This window comes from Tuber melanosporum, assembly GCF_000151645.1.
Source record: "Tuber melanosporum whole genome shotgun sequence assembly, scaffold_193, strain Mel28".
In the NCBI taxonomy this organism is placed as follows: Eukaryota; Fungi; Ascomycota; class Pezizomycetes; order Pezizales; family Tuberaceae; genus Tuber; species Tuber melanosporum.
Genome location: NW_003298856.1, coordinates 93,555 through 107,240, shown reverse-complemented (window position 1 = coordinate 107,240; position 13,686 = coordinate 93,555).

The window sequence follows — 13,686 nt, the reverse complement described above, 5'->3', positions numbered from 1 at the left end:
TCTACCTGATTAACAGATAATCCCATGGTCAGTAACCCTTGATTGCTCTGGGTAACAGGGTTCCAATCGCCGGTCTAGTATTGGGAGTTATCTCTACAGCTACAACGTGTTCTGAAACCTAGTTGTAACACTCTGTGAAGTCCATTGACTTTTGTAGTAGTGTCTCTTAGAGTTCTAGACTCTTCTGGTTATTGTAGGATAGGTGTGAATATATTGGTTTCTTGTTGAGATCCTTTATTATTTGATACCATTTCTTCCTGTGAAAATATCCTGTTACTTACAGCTCATGCCAAAGACGTCGCATCTTTAAAGCCTCGTAACTTCTTGGATAGTTGGCGGATCTACTCTGGTCTACTTCCTAGACCTAGCCAAGTGTCTTCTCCCATATATTCTGCTCACAGGATCTGGTTAGACAGATGATGGCAACGTATACGGTATTATTCTTATATCTTCAATTCTATGGCATTATAGTCACAGGACGCAACTAAGGTTAATATGTATAATGACATGCAGGCCCTATAAGAGGGCCAGAGGGGGGTGTTAGAAACCATGAATTCTGATTCCAAGAGGGGTTACCCTACTTAGAGTAGTTCCTAGGTATTGGATTCTAGTATTCCTAACACAGATTAACTGGAGCACAAAGATTAGGATTTCCTACTAGTTCAGCTGCTTAAAATTTTGCCTCCTAGATAATATTGGAACATGTACAGAGAAGGACACCTGTTTTGACTGTGATTTATATTAAGGTTATCTTACAGTGATCTCTCATAGTTGAATAGCCTACGATTAGGGCTCTCTTCACCATTGAAATTGTTGATCCGTGTAGAACAAAAAGCATTTTGAAAAATATTCTTTTCTGAGGGAGAAAATATAAATTGACATTGAATAATTAAATTACACCAAGTACAGCATGGAAGCTATTTCTAAGGATGGGTACTTGTAGGTACTAGGTACCTGAGTTACAATTGTAGCTTTTATACATTGTTACCATCAATCATATTAGGCTATCCAACATATCTTGGCTTATGCAAGATCATATAGCCCTGATTATTTTTACAAATGTTAGAAAATTATGAGTATAGTACGGTACTGTACTTACTGGAAGCAAGCTTCTCTTCACCTTTTTTTCTCATAAATGCAATTTGCACTTTTTTCAATGCCATATAACTATTTTCAAATTTTCGTATAATGTGACCTGTCAGATTACACAAGTATGATATTGCTACCAAACCCAGTAGAGCATGGCCCCCTCTACTGAGAGTGAGATAACAGACTATCCGGACTCCCGTGTGATCCCTTCATCCAAGAGCAAAGAAAGGAATACATATTTGATAGAAAAGAATACCCCAAGCTTCTCCAAGGTTAAAAAACTGGTGCTTGAAGTATTAAACACAGACGGACTAATGAAGAACACATTGGTAATAACCATGATAGTAAATACTTATGACAGTTTTCACTCCTATGACCTGATAATAATGTACTCTCTGATTGTGGTACAAGCTCACCAGATAAAGACCCTTATGGTAATGCTTCAAAACCTGATAATACTGGTTCAGGATAAGCTTGGGAAAGACTAACTGGTTGGCCACAATTTGAAGAAAAAGATACTGTCCCCACAAACTGAGAATGGAAAGTCTTATGCTATGGTAGCAGCTGAGGCTAAGTCTGAAATACCTGATCCGACAACCCCGAAAAGTAAATGGAAAAAGAAGAAAAATGGCAAGCGAAAGGTAGAAGTGGGATCTGCTACCCTGAAACAACTAGTTGCTCAGCATCAGAAAGAGAGAAGATATGTCAGAGGTTCTGAGGAGAAGGAGAGGACAAAGGTACAGGGACCAAAGAGGCAGAGTAAAAAGAAAAAGAAAAAAAATGCTATGCAAAGAAAACCTTTTACAACATGTATAATGGTGAAACTCCTAGCCAAGCCGGCAGCTAAGGAAATGAAAATAGTTATGGCGATTACTAGATACTGGTAAGCTGCAAGCGTAGCATGTCTACCAACATACAAGTAACCTCTAAGAGAATCAATAGCACTATTACAGTTACAGTATCCCCTGGGTCTGACTCAGGACAATATTAATGATACCTGGAAAAGATGACTTAAGTATTAAATAATAACCTCAGAAGGAGAACCAAACTCCCTGCCATTTGGACAAGTACTAGCAGACATCAACATATTGATACATAGGGCAATACAGGATACCATTCCAACAGAACCAATCAAATTAAATGAGCTCACTAGGAGCTGGTTTAAAGATACCTACTGTAGTGAGATAACATTGGAAAAGTGTTTGAAGGCAGATCCAATACAGAGAGAAGGAAAGAAAGCAATCTCCCATATTATCAGGCTCCCAGAGGTGGAAGCTGCACACTTTACCCCAGAAATAGTTTTTATGGGAAAGATTAGGGAAACAAGGGTCATGTGGCATGCGACATCTAATACGCAATGTACGAGGTGTTGGAGTTTTGGTAATTCAAAAGTGTGCTGTAGGAAAATGGTTGATATACATCCTATATGCTCTAAAACACATACCAAAAGCGAATACAAATGCCATCAAATGTTATGTCCTGGGCATAAGAAGTTAAAACTAAACTGTTGTGTAATGACTCCAGCGGAATGCACAGCCAGTGGTAAAAAACACTCCGTTAGAGACAAAGATTATCTGGCTAGGGTACTGGCCAAGGAGCAAGAGAGGGAAAGATACAACCAACAGATCGCTTCCCTAGCCAATGTTGGTATGACTGATCCCAATAAGAGGCCATAGAGCTACAAGACAGGTAGACAAGAAGATGAGAAAACGAGAAGAATACATTTAAGTATAGTTCAGTATAATTGCAGAGGGAGCAATGATGTTTTTATTTCATTATTTCAAATAGTTAAAGGTTTTAATATTTCCTTTGTTTGTATGCAAGATCTACTTTTATTTTCCAGTATCCCGTTATAGGTACTGGGCTATGAATGTATTTTTCGAAGTGCATTTAAGATACGTGTGGCAACTTATATATTCTTGAGAGTAGTGGTGGGAATTTATTTTGTGATTATACTGTCTGCCATAGATGTTTTGATTTTAGGAATTTTTAGTACAGATGACAGAATTGTGGGGCGGAGTTGGACATTTGGGCTAAAAAGTATATAAAATAAGAGAGTGGCAGGACAAGATACAGTAACTTCAGATAGGGTTCTTGTTGAGTTGAGTGAGCTGACAATAGTGGCTAGAGATTACAACAGTCATAATGTGTATACAGATCAGCTTCAGGACCAACAAGGAGGACAGTAACGACATGGAAAACTCTATATACGAACAGCTTCCCTACATGTATATACAATTTTGAACAAACTGTGAATCTACACTGGGTACCCAGATAACCAGAGATTCTATCGACCATCCATGATAGACTACACTCTAGCAAATACAGATATAATTCCCTGGATGTCATGATAGCGAGATCTGAGACAAAGGACAGGTTCTGACTATATAATCATACTTATTAAACTAAACGATGAAGAAATTGTGGTCACCAAGTCATCTCCAGATTGGAGAAGAATTAAATGGTGGGTGGATAAGGTGCGGCCTAATCCCGAAATCGAGGCTGCACTCTACACTTATATAGACAACTCTGCAAGATACAAACCAATCATTGAAGCCAGCAAAGCAGTTGATAACTTTCTGCCTAGCCTAAACTGGCTTATCTACCTGGTTAAAAGCTGGGCTCTAATGAAAAAACCAACAAAATGGTCAAAGATATAATAGACACCAGAAATTAATGAGTTAAGAAGAGTATACACCTCTGCTGCACAGTAGGTAAGCTGTGACAAGACAGAGGTTGGACAAAGGGATGAAGCAAAGAAGGCATACTGTAATGATCCCTCCTTGAATAGTTAGATCTTGGCGACAGGGAACGATACTTCTCTTTTTCTTCTGTTTCTTTCCTTAGTCTTATGATAGCACTGGGCCTCTGCCTACGTTACCAATAGTACAAAACCTTTGTCTTCTATCAGGAATACCTATCGTAAGCTTTCTCTAACTCTGTTCGTGAAGAACTTTCCTTGGCGTAATGATAACGTTGCAATAAAGATAAAGATTGTAAACGTGTTTTATATTTGTTAAAGTAATAAGTAGGAAAAGTACTTAGAATTCAATCTAATTTTATTTAAACTCGTACCGCCAACACTGGCATACAACAAGCCCCAGGGCCGAGCCCCCAGATTGTCACATCCTGGATACCACTAACTACGAAATAACTAAACCTCCAGCTCGGCACCTCAAACATGCCTGTACCATGCCCCACCACGAACACTAAATACAAAGCCATCAACTGTAAAGAAAAGTCCTCCTCAGCCTAGCCTACCTACCAGCTAAGTTACATATACAAAATACAAAAATTCCACTACCACCACCTGAATGTGACCCCCGCAAAAACCTCCTCCACAGTAGAAACCCACCCAAGCACCCCCACTCAATAATCCCAAGACACCCCGCCAACCGCCCCGACACCCATCCCCATTCCCAAACAAAAGAATCACCCAACTCTTAACTGCGTAGATCTGAGGGAAAGCCGACTTACAGGGTGAAAAACTCCCTAGCCGAGGGGGTACGAACTATCGTAGAGAATCAGGGGGGCACCGCACCAGCAGCACAGCCCAAAAACCTCGACGGAAGCAGCCAGAACAAGATAGTTCCCAAGCCGCTAGCACTTGACTGAACAAGCCCAAGTATTCAACTCTTCCTCTAACTCCTCAGCTTGCTCCGCGGGCAGTGAACCCACCACGGACTCTGTAGTAGCCAGTTTGCAGTAGCGAATAGACGAAGGCGATAACTCTTCCGAGTTGGGGACAGGTGGTACAGGTGAGGTCTGGTCTTGTTTGACCTGGCGCTTCTTGTTCTTCTTCCTCTTCCGACCCCTAGGTGCAGGTCTAGTAACAGGAGTGAATGGACCACCCTCATCACCACCCACCACCACAGGAGGGACGTCACCAGAGGTGTTACCCTGACCAGCCACAGGCTCAACCCCAGAGGACTCAGGCACCTGCCCCCCCGAAGGGGGTAATACCACCACAGCTGGTGTTACCCCACCAGGATGCACCCTACCCAAACCAGGAGCAAGCACCCCAACCGGTCCCAACGAATCAGGAACTGGTCCACCCACAATACTAACTACAACCGAAGCTGCAGAAGGGGCTGGGATAACTGGCGGCGCAACATTCCCCTAAAGGAGCTCCTTCGCTGAACCCTGAGAACTCTCAGGATCTAGCCTACCCCCCCTAACTGAGACCACCGTAGTAACCGAAGCAACCGAGGGGACAGGCAAAGAGAGGATAACCGTGAGAACTTCAGCCACCAATATCATAAGATAACCACGATTAATAGCACGTTCATTCTCGAGGGTAGCTGACAAGGCAGATATCTCTTTCCCAGCGTGATGAAATCGCCAAGAAAGGACGGAGATGTGATGCCAAAGGCGAGAGACTTCGGCCTCTAGGGTGAAGTTCTTCTTGACGGTATGAGACAGAACTACCGACGAACGTAGAGCAGATGTGGCAGAGGGGGCGGAGGCTCGCTTACCTATTGTGACCGTGAGGAGGCTACCATAGTGAACAACTGAAAGGATAAGTAGAAGAAAGAAAAGACTTCCAGTAAAATTAGGAGGAGGTATAACAACGAAGTTCCCGAAAGGTGTTCGAAGTTAAAGACTTGAAGCCTATTGTGAGATAGAAATCAAGGGCTCCGATTGGATCAACACCGAACCTTCACTAGCGCTACAGGGTGAAAGAAGGAGGAAAAGTACTTAGAACAAAGCATGAAGAACCTATCCTCCTCGGCTGCATCAACCTCCTTATATAATGTTCTTCCCGCCCATAATCATGTAACCAAAAGTGGTCACATGTGCAATACCAAATCATAATGCACTAGTCATGTGACCAAAGTGGTCACGCGCTCAAAGCCCATGACCTCATATCAAGGTCATGTGCAAAAACTCATAAACCAATCATAATGTAATAAATAAATCATATAACTCAACTGAGTTATATGCGTGAAACCCATGACCTCATAACGAGGTCATGTGCGAAACATAAATCATGTGTGCAAGGCATACCTGCAAGGCACACTCGTAAGGCATACTTACCAGGCGCACATCCCATGACTTATAATCGAGTCATGTGCAAAACATAACAAATCATAACATAACAAGTCATATGACCCGACTGAGTCATATGCATGAAACACGAACATACCTATGACTCATAATCATGAGTCATGTGAAAACCTTTTCCATGCCAAGCCACATTTGTGACACATACTGATTAGTACTCAATAAGATAAAACATAATCATTAGGATGCATTCTTTGCAAATGTGAAGAAGAATAATGTCTGGACCACCTATTAGTTCATTAAAGAGAGGATTTCTACAAGAGTGCTAGGAGGACCAGGATTAACCCTGAGAAAACTGAAAATTTGATAATAGAACATTTTTTCCCACCTGAAAGAAGATCAATTCACCAACATCCCACTACCAGACAAAGCTTTAGTCGGCACGGCAGGATACAAAAGGAAGAGATTTCAGAGGTATTATAAAAGTGTAGTAACAAGTCAGCTTCCAGGCCCGATCAAGTACCATATGAGATGTGGAAAGAAATACATAGTATCAATGAGGAGATTTTACTGGTACAGGTCGATGTCCCGAATATGGCTTGGCATGGAAAAGGTTTTCACATGACTTATGATTATAAGTCATAGGTATGTTATTGTTTCACTCATATGACTCATTTGAATCATATGACTTATTATATTATGATTTGTTATGTTTCGTACATGACTCGATTATGAGTCATGCGATGTGTGCCTGGTAAGTATGCCTTACGAGTGTGCCTTGTGGGTATGCCTTGTGTATAGGATTGATGTTTTGCACATGACCTCGTTATGAGGTTATGGGTTTCACGCATATGACTCAGTCAAGCTATATGACTTGTTTATTGCATTATGATTGGTTTATGAGTTTTCGCACATGATCTTGCTATGAGGTCATGGGTTTTGAGCGTGTGACCACTTTTGTCACATGACTAGTGCATTATGATTTGGTTTTACACATGTGACCACTTTGAGTCACTTGACTATAGGCAGGAAGAATACTATATAAGGAGGCCGATGCGGCCGAGGAGTATAGAGTCTTCACGCTTTGTTCTAAGTACTTTTCCTCATCCTTGCCGTCACTTCACCCCGAGCGTTTCTTTTGCCCTCATGATGGGCCTTGATGCCTTGGATTCTGGGGGAGATATCTGAGTTCACTCAGTAGTTTCTGGGGTCTTTGGTGTTGAGGTCTGTTTGTGTTGCATGGCGGATAACTTGTTTGCATTTCGTTTCGTTGGGTTGGTTATCTCACGATACTAGCACTTCGAGCACTTCATCACGGTCGCGTACGAGCCCCTTTCGGTAAAATGTCTACGGCTTCCTGTCTATCGTCTACTCGCAGATTTCGCGTTCGATTAGGGAGATTGAACATTGTGTTTAGAAAAATCACCCATGTCGTTCTTTGGCCACCCCCAGCCTTTGGTGGGTTTAATGGAGTCTTAGTTCTCCCCGAACAAAAGGCCTTGGGTAACCGAGAACCTTTTCAAGTATAAAGCCTTCAACCGGCCGCCTCCACCCCCGGGGAAGGGGCCTCGCCGGCCTCCCCCCTCCTCGTCACTGTATGTTTCTACGGTTGGAATCCTACGATGTTGTTTATCACCATTCCCTTGGAAGTTTTGTCCTTGCGACATGTACGGTGGTTCAGCCAGGTGTCACCTCCTCGCTACGGTGGGAATGGCTTTGACCCTGAAAAATCTTACCCCCTGGTGTGGTTTTTCCTTGCTACCTGGTGTGGTGTGGGACAATTGGCTGCCAGATACTCGCGTTGTCTGTACGTTTGGGTGGTTTGGTTGTGATCTGTGGTTGGCGGCTTCACCCATTGCAAGTGGGGCCTACCTTCCATTTGTCTGCTTGTTTTCATTCGCCCTCCCCCTTCTTGTCGCCTCAGTTGGGGATGCCTCTTATCCGTTGTTCAGTCCGTGCCTGTTGCCGGACCTGTGGGGCTGGCTTTGGTTGGCTCTGCTTACCTTTTTTCCAACTCGGTTGCACTTTGGTTCAGCTGGGTTGAATGGTGTGGCGGGTGCTGGTGCCTTCGGGTATTGGTGCTGCCTCCTCTGTGGCTCCCAGCTTTGGCTGGTGGGCTCCCTTCAGCTATATGGAGTTGAGAGTTGTGGCTCTGTTAGCGTGGCTAAGACCAGTGGCTGCCTGATGGGGTTAGGTATAGCTGTCCTGTGGCTGTCAGATGGTTGATCTGTCTGAGAGGCTGAGGGAGCCGGATGGGCTCTGTGGTGCCTAGTGTGTAGAGCTTGGGGGGGCTGATTGGGGGGGAGAGGCACCTGCGAGCACCGGTCGGGCATGCATCAGGTTGGGCGATGTCTAATTAAGTGTTTCCGGCCTGATCGGGCTGTTGGGTGAAGCTGCTGAGTGCTGTAAGGCTCCTTGACAACCCAGATGGTTGATGGCCACCTGTGCGGATAGTGAGTTACGACCACCTGGTTGGACTTGTTTGGGTCTTGCGTGCTGGGTTTTGTGGGGTTTGTTTGGTTTCTTTGGTTTGGCAATGGGCATGGCTGGCGGGGGCAAGACACCACGGGTGGGAGATAGGCCCCACTGGCCGTTGTAGGTCTGTTACCACCTCTATGTATTTCTTTTATTTATGAGTTTGTTTTGGGGGACAGGCAGCAGGTACAGGTCCTCCTCACCATTACGCTCTTCGGAGGCACTTGGCAAAGTGGGTTCATAGGGTCGACGGCCTGGTATGCGGATGCGAGAGGTAGACATGTTGGTCACCTCCTCTCTGCCATTGTGTTGCCTGTTGTTTATATTTGTTTTGGTTTTGTTGATTTTCTACTGTGGAGGAGGTTTTGCAGGACAGTGTTCAGGCCGGGTGGTAGTAATTTTATATTTGTTGGACCAGGAACCTGGTTGGGTTGGTCTTTTGCTCGGCTTCGGCTATGCTTAGTGCTGATTGACTTCATACCAGAGAGGCTACAGACTTGAACCGGAGTGGGCGCTGGGTTGTTTGATGGTCTTGTAATTAGTTTCCGTGCGGGCATGACTCGGGGATGATTGGTGTGGGACCGTAGACTTAGTTAGCCTAGGATTAGTGGTATACCGGTTAGCGGTATCCCTGTGCCGGTGGGGGCTCATCGTATGCCAGTCTTGGCAGTACGAGTTTAAATAAAATTAGATTGACTTCTAAGTACTTTTCCTACTTATTACTTTAACAAATATACAACACCTTTACAATCTTTATCTTTATTGCAACCTTATCGTTACGCCAAGAAAAGCTCTTCACGAAGAAGAGTTAGAGAAAGCTTATGATAGGCATTCCCCATAGAAGACAAAGATTTTGTACTATCGATAACGTAGGCAGAGGCCTAGTGCTATTATAAGACTAAGGAATGAAACAGAAGAAGAACAAAAGTATCGTCCTCCATCGCCAATAACTAACTGTCTGAGGAGGGATCGTTACTGTCGAAGACATATTGAGATAAAGTATTCACCCGCCAATGCTAAAGTTGTCAACTGGGTGATACTACCGATACTAAATAAAGACAACCACAGGAACTATGCCAGCTTTAGGGTGATAGCACTAATATAGACATTTTCTAAAATAGTGGAACGGGTAGTAAATGCAAGACTTATGGATATTGCATCTGAGAAGGATATATACTGCATAAATCAGACTGGCAACCTATCACAAAGATCAACAGTGGACGCTGTGGCATGTTTACAACACTGGATTAGGGAGGCCCAATTCGCGAAAAAGAAGGTATGGTTCCGGAAGACTAAACTCTAAACCACTTTTCCCGCAATGGCAACCATTACACCTGCATATTTCTCTGCCCTACCTTCCAGATTGTCAAATCCTAACATTTAATAAACAATATTCTCTGTCAAGATCAAGGTAAAAACAATAATGAACATAAGAATTATCTGTATTATTAACTAGATAATATGAAGGTCTGAATCAGAGATTTGTCTATGTGATGAGTATCTGCTATATACATGTCTCTTGAACTCCTCCGACCCATATACCATTCTATTCCTATATGCATCCATCATACGTAATGTGCGCTGATAATACTTCCATATCAATACTTGTGACACCTGGGCTAGTGCTTCTGGAACAGTTCTAACTAAAGATAGATATGTGTATTCACAATGTACTCTAGTATAAACCTTGGCTCGACCCTAAAAGTATTCTATAAAGTTAAGCTCACAGTGGAATACAGGATAGAATATTACCTGATGGCCAGCCCCCTCAAGAGTTTCTTGTAATTGGTATTTTTGCACCTAAAAGTCAGCCTGAGAGGCAAGTAAAGCCCATGCATAACAGCTAGCATTACTAGTAAACCTGCACTCAGGTTTTGATTTTCTTTCTCCAGGTTTATCTCCAGGAATAGAGCATTGTGTCAATAGTCTTCGATCTTGTGGCCAGAGACCTCTTTATTGAAGGATTAGTCATAAACCCTTTACTCATCCATCAGGCAACATTATTGACTGTCTGTATATGGTATTGGGATTATTCAGTCAAATGTAGTAACTATCACGCATTGGTACAGTGTTTTTACCACTAGGTGTTAGGTTCAAATTACTGACAAGAAGAGCATCTGAAGCATGCTTTTGGTGAATTTTTGCATTGTCAGAGGCAAACAGGCCTTGACATCCTGGAAAGGGGTTTTTGAATGCTGGAATAGCTTTTTTCAGTAAGTTGTTTTAATAACAACTCACCAGTCCACTAAATATCTCCTCCACACTTCAGTGTCTCTGATACACTACCTTCTCCTAATCTTTCCACAAGGATAAGGAAGTCAGAAATGTGAAGCCCTTACCCACACCCCTTTTTCCAAATTGGTGCCTTATCCTCATGAATCCAAATGTTCTTTCGTCCATCATTGGAGTTGAATGTGCATTCATCATGTGTAATAAAAACTATAGGGCAGACACCTGGTTTGTATTACTTAGGAATAACCTGCAGACTTTCATCCCACTCAATCATTCTTGTGCTTAGTGATTGCATTCGTGGGAGAAATATTGTATCACAATATGTGATAACATCCTCTCTTTCATGCCTATCCTTATATATTCCTTTCTTGACCTCTTTCCAGTTTCAACCAAGTTTAAGGAGCTATGCACGTGCTGCATGGCTTGATAATACCTTTTTCATCCTCCGGTGTATTCCCGCTATTGAGATTAAAGGTAATTGAATTGTAGCTTCGCTCTGTTCCAGTTCTTCCCTGTAAGTTGTTGCCCAATAATTGGTGATCGCTTGTAAAAGACCTGCTAAATCTACTACTATTGAATCATATTACTTATTAGTTCATATTATAAAATACAAAAGCATCAATTAGGTTACTACTTACCTTCTCCAGCAAGGGACATGTACTCACGCATGGCTAACATTGTACACTCATCTGTCAACCAGCTTACAACTTTGGTATGCTTGCCGACTTAGGTACTGGTTTTCCATTCCTAATATAATCTACCTCTTGTCTCAGAATCCGATTCCTCATCCAAGTACCCCACCCTGCTGACTTTGCCACCAGGAATGCCAGCTCTTTTATTGATTTCTGCCATATTATTGGATCAGTTGGTTTTCGATTCAACTCTTCTATTTTGGCTGTTCTCTCTGACTTTAACTGCAGCTTTATAAATGTATAAAGCTGAACAGTCCAATCCAACTGTAAATTGTTATAAACAGCCACTCCTTTTCTGTTTTATGACTTAATTTTGAATTTAAGTCTTTTTAATGCGGACTCTACAATCTCCTCCTTCATGAGTCTTAAGTGACCAACCAGACATGGCCAACTATTATAAGCTTCTTTACGTAACTAATTATTCTATCATACTCATATTAGTCTCTTGCCCATACTACTATATAATATATAGCAAGAGTTTATACCTGCATGTTTACCTGATCCGCAATCATATCCTTTGTGGCTGATTGTTTTCTTTTTGTACAGTTCCTTCGGGCTCATTCTGCACCTGACAGTGGAATAATTCGCTCCCATCCAGCCTAATATCTAATATTTTTTTGTTCTCTCCCATGAAGAACATATCTTCGCAACTATTGGTGATTGAATTTGATTATCTTCAGATACGTTACACTCTTGGAGCTGGACTAGTCTGATATCTTTTTACTTTTGGTGATATTTTTGAGACCGCTCAGTGTTCAAACTAGGTACTGTGGCTATAACTGGAGCACTGCTATTTTGTCTAGCTCTGTACTTGCATATACGTTCCCTGGCTGCTGCATATTTCTTCTCTTTTCATAATTCTGCCTGTCTATCCATAATTCAATCTGTTCTGGCTTTCTATTAGTATAGTTAATTAGTATAAATTATAAGATAATATTATGAGAATAAAGTTTATTATAGGAAATTTACATATGTTCGAAAAGTATATTGAAGAAATGTGCCGGTGTGTGATGGAATTGATTAAAGAACAAGAGTACAAATAGAAGTAAATTAGTAGTCAGAAATAGAAGTTGCTCTACAATGTATATATTAGGGTGGAATAATCTAGAAGGTAGGGCAAAGAAATATACAGGTGTAACAGTTACCATTGCAGGTAAAGTGTCACACTTTTTGTTAGAAAAGTGGTTTAGAATTTGGTCTTCCGGAACCATATCAACAATCTTTCTCAACATGAAAGGAGGTTTCAATAATGTAAACTACGAGAAGCTGATTGATAGGCTGACATTATCTGGTACGGTGCTTGACTATCTAGTCAATTAGATTCAATGCTTTATTGTGACTCATGATATAACTCTGACTTACCCGAGTAGTCCCAGAACTGCCTATTAATTGCGTCAAGGAGTACCATAAGGATTACTACTTTCCTCTCTTCTGTTTGTCACATATGTACGGTCATTGCATCCTGCTAAAGACTTTCATGAGATGTTTACATTATCTTATGTAGACGATTTCCAAATTACTATCGCATCCAATTCTTAGTACACTAATATGAAACTGCTGGTAGAAGAGTCGAAGGTGATGGTGGAAAGAGCCCACACACTCGGTCTGTCATTCAGCCTGGTAAAAATGGAACTGATGCATTAGAGGAAAAGAAGAGAGCAAGGCACCAGATTCTCCCGTAATATAAACATACAAGGTCATGTTGTTAAACCTGTGGGGACTCTGATACGGTAGTTAGGATACTGGCTCTCCAACGATAGCAAAATGTCTTACCACTTTACAAAGAGGCTAGCTTTGACTCAAGTGGCCTTTTAGAAAATATAGGAGATTGTTGTACTCCGGAAAAGCTTTGGCCCCATATGAAGCAAGGAGACTAGTAAAGAGAGTCATTCTACCTGCACTGTTGTATGGGACAGAGGTTCTGACTCCTTCTAAGACAATAGTGAATAAAGTGTAAAATTTCTGTAACAGGGTCATAAGATGGATCTCCAATGCCTTCTATACTATAAATATTGCAGCATTGTCGGCTGAAGCATTTCTTACACCTATCTTGCTATATGTTGAACAAATGAAAATGATGACAATGGTGCAGCTATTGACACCAGTACCATAGAACAATATAGCAACGACTATGCTTCCTATGAGTTTCCTGATAGGCAGCAGTTTCTGGCTAGAAAAAAATAGGCGAATAGTA